The sequence below is a fragment of the Chiloscyllium plagiosum genome, chromosome 41 (genome assembly GCF_004010195.1).
Source record: "Chiloscyllium plagiosum isolate BGI_BamShark_2017 chromosome 41, ASM401019v2, whole genome shotgun sequence".
Lineage (NCBI taxonomy): Eukaryota > Metazoa > Chordata > Chondrichthyes > Orectolobiformes > Hemiscylliidae > Chiloscyllium > Chiloscyllium plagiosum.
In genome coordinates, this window is record NC_057750.1 from 6,616,291 (window position 1) to 6,620,809 (window position 4,519).

Genomic DNA, 4,519 nt, shown 5'->3' on the forward strand with positions numbered 1-4,519 from the left:
CCCCCTCCTCCCTCACCCACCCCCCCCACTCTCTGCACTCTCTCCAGCCTACAACACCCCCTTCCCTGCCGCGCAGGTTCTACATAAATGCACAGTGTTGTTGCATACCCTTCGACGTTTCAAATCCTGCCTGGCCCCTGTGTTTTCCGAATGAACGTCTCTTCAGTAGCTTTCCTGCCAGTAACGTCAGTCCAGTGTCAGCCCTGACTAACAAAAAGCCTTACTTAAAGCCCCCGTGTCCCACGTGATTTCTCAGTGTTGTATCTCGGCCTGATCTGTGATCGCTGATGTGTTCACATTGCTTTCAGTCGTTGGCTGCCAAGTCTCACAACCCAGTGCCAACCCAGTTAACGTGACACCATCTGATTTCAAGGTGAACTGTCTTATTAAATATTCACAGTCCCGTCGATGGGGCACAGACGTGAATTGTCACACTGAAGGGGTATTGACTTCTTAAAGGGACACTGTACCCATGGCTTCAGCTATCATCGATCTTTCCTCTGTCGCCCCTCGCAGTCACAGAATCGGGCTCGGCACAGCAGGAGGCCCTTCGGCCCATCATGTCCATGCCAGTCATCAAGCTTCACTCTATTCTAACCCCATTATTGAGCCAGAGTCCTGTGTGCCCTGGTCTTTTGAGTGGTCATCTCAATACTCCTCAAATGTCTTGAGGATTCCTGCCTCTTTCCCACTCTTTCAGGGATATCCCCACCATCTTCTGGCCGCCAATCAAATCCACTCCAAACCCTCCCCAGTTGGCAAGGTCTCTCTGAATCCCATGTGTTCTAACTTTACTGATCAGTCTACCGTGTTAAACCCGGTCAAAGGCTTTACTAAAGTCCAGGTAGACAATGTCGACCGCTCTGCCCTCATCTACCTCATCTACTTCCAACCTCAAAAAACTCAATCAAGTTTGTGAGCCACCACGCACAAAGCCACGATGACTACCCCTAATCAGTCCTGGCCTCTCCAAATGCTTATAAATCCTGTCCCACAGAATCCCCTCCAACACTGATCACCACTGACATAAAGATTAGATTAGATTACATTACAGTGTGGAAACAGGCCCTTCGGCCTAATCAGTCCTGGCCTCTCCAAATGCTTATAAATCCTGTCCCACAGAATCCCCTCCAACACTGATCACCACTGACATAAACTCACAGGTCTATCGTTCCCAGGTTTCCCGTGACAGCCCTTCTTAAATGAAGACCCAACATTAGCTCCCCCCAGTCCTCTAGTACTTCACTCATGGCTGTAGATGATACACACATCTCTGCTTGGGGCTCCGCACCTTCCAAAAACATCCTGGGATACGTTTGATTGGTTCCCGGAAATTTATCCACCTTTATGTTTTTTTTTAAGACCTCCAGCACTTCCTCTTCTGTAATGTGAACTATTTTCAAAACATCAATATTTATTTCCCCAAGTTCCCTAGCCTCTATTTCTTTCTCCGCAGTAAAAACTGACAAAACTATTTGTTTAGTATCTCTCCCATCTCCTGTAGTTCCATTCATAGATGACCTTGTTGATCTTTAAGGGGCCATATTTCCTCCTGAGTTACTCTTTTGTTCTTAATGTAGAATCTATTTTGGATTATCCTTCATCTTACCTGCCAAGGCTATCTCCTATCCCCTTTATGCCCACCTGGTTTCCCTCCTCAGAATGCCTCTACACCCCGTAAATTCTTCAAGAGATTCACTAATAGCATAAACAGACAAAGTCTTTCCCCTGGGGTGGGGGAGTCCGGAACTAGAGGGCATAGGTTTAGGGTGAGGGGTGGGGGGAAAGATATAAAAGAGACCTAAGGGGCAACTTTTTCACACAGAGGGTGGTGTGTGTATGGAGTGAGCTGCCAGAGGAAGTGGTGGAGGCTGGTACAATTACAGCATTTAAAAGGCATCTGGATGGGTATATGAATAGGAAGGGTTTGGAGGGATATGGGCCAAGTGCTGGCAGGTGGGACTAGATTGGGTTGGGATATCTGGTCGGCCTGGATGGATTGGACCAAAGGGAGTGTTTCTGTGCTGTACATCTCTATGACTCTATGAATTGATCTCAGTCATCTGTGTCTAACATATGCCTCCTTCTTATTCTTGACCAGAGTTTCAATATCTACATTCATCCATTGCCTCCCCCCCTCTTACCAGCCCTACCCTTCACTCTCACAAAAACACATTGTCGCTGAATTGTTGTTAAGTTAGTTTTTGAAAGCCTCCCACTTGTCAGTTACCCGTCACCTGTGAACAGTCTACTCCAACCAGCTCTTAAAAGTTCCTGTCTTACACTGCCAAAATTGGCTTTACTCCAATTAATTTATACAAAGCCTATCCGTTTCTATGGCTACTGAGGAAGGTGATAGGCTAGTGATACTATCTATGGACTGTTAATCCAGAGACCCAGATAATGCTCTGGGGACCCCGGGTCCAAATCCTGCCACTGCAGATGGTGGGATTCCAGTTCACTATAAACCTATAACGATGAATCCATTGTTGGGAAAAACCCATCTGATTCACTAACATCCTTCAGAGAAGGAATCTCCCCTCCTTACCTGGTCTGGGTCTACACCATGACTCCAGACCCACAGCACTGGGGCTGACTCTTAACTGCCCTCAGCATTAAATGCTAATCTAGTTAGCAATGTAGGCAAAAGTGAGGACTGCTGACGCTGGAGTTTAGAGTCAAGATTAGAGTGGTGCTGGAAAAGCACAGCAGGAAGGGCAGCATCCGAGGAGCAGGAGAATCAGGAACCCTTCCTGATGGAAATGTCGATTTTCCTGCTCCTCGGATGCTGCCTGACCTGCTGTGCTTTTCCAGCACCACTCTAATCTTGGCTCTAGTTAGCAATGTCCATATCTACGTGAATGCATTTAAAACTATGATCACTGGTTCCAAAGTGCTCCCCCACTAACACTTCAGTCACTGGACATGCCTTACTTCCCAAGAGAAGGAGAAAGGTTTATCGTGATTTATCCTTACCTACATCCCTCTTAATTTGGCGAAACTCTATCAGTTTCCCTTCTCAGCCTTGCCTGCTCTTCAGAAAACACCCTTATCCCCTCCCTTCATCATGACTCAAGTCATCAGACAAACGGTCAGTGTTCCAAATTGGTACAAACCCACTCCCCTCTCAATCCCTGACAGGACACTGTTCAATCATTAGTGGGCGGCACGGTGGCACAGTGGTTAGCACTGCTGCCTCACAGCGCCTGAGACCCGGGTTCAATTCCCGCCTCAGGCGACTGACTGTGTGGAGTTTGCACGTTCTCCCCGTGTCTGCGTGGGTTTCCTCTCACAGTCCATCAATGTGCAGGTCAGGTGAATTGGCCATGCTAAATTGCCCGTAGTGTTAGGTATAGGGGTAAATGTAGGGGTATGGGTGGGTTGCGCTTCGGCGGGTCGGTGTGGACTTGTTGGGCCGAAGGGCCTGTTTCCACACTGTAATGTAATCTAATGTAATCTAAAAAAACCTTGCGACAGATCTGGGTTTACTTAACTCTTGCACCCAGACTTCGACCCCTTCCCGCTCCACAGCTGCCACTGTGGGAAGTGAGCTGGCTGCGTTTAAAGGGACTGTGCACTCCTGTCAGAATGAAACAAGGGGGTGGGGAGAGAGTCAGACAGCAAGAAAGAAATAGATTGACAACGAGAGAATACAGGGTAGAGCAACTGACAGAGGCAGAACGGGAAAGAGAGAGAGTGAGTGAGTGAGAGGCAAAACAAGAAACAGAGTGAGTGAGTGAGTGAGAGAATGAGAAGGAGTGAGTGAGTGAGAGGCAGAATGAGAAACAGAGAGTGAGAGAGAGGCAAAACGAGAAAGAGAAAGTGAGTGAGAGAGGGAGGAAGAAAGGGTGACAACGAGAATTGGAAAAAGACAGAGTGCAGAGTCAGAGAGACTGAAAGTTAGATCGACGAGAGTGTGGCAGAGAGAGGTAGAAAGAGAGGTGTAACGTGGAAGAGGAATAAGATTGTGATGGCTAACTCCGTCAGTGTCCCTGGGCTCAGTATAAACCCAGCCTATGCGGCTGATATTTACTGAGAGAATTATATTTAGACATTGCTGATATCTTACAGAAAGTAGACTCCACAGACCTACCTGGCAGAGAAGCAGGAAGTGACTGGTAAAAGCTAGTGCCCTCTGAGTTTTAATCTCAGAGATACTTTCATTTTCATTCAGCTGACGGTAGCACCTCGTGTTTTGGCGGAATGGGAAATCAGGAGTCAGACCTGTTTGTTTGAACATTTTCTCAGCTTCTCTCAATCCCTCCCTCTCCCTCCCCACAATCTCCTCGAACTGCTTCACTCTGACTGGGTCCACAGCACTGCCATTGGCTGACCCTCACAGGAACACAACCCAGGCACATTCACACTGGGACTGAGCTAGTGTGCACACAGTCACACTCACACATTCTCACACACTCTCGCATACTCTCATAACTCACACTCACACACCCACACACTCTCACACCCACATACTCTCACACTCACCCACTCTCACACTCACACCCACGCACTTTCATAC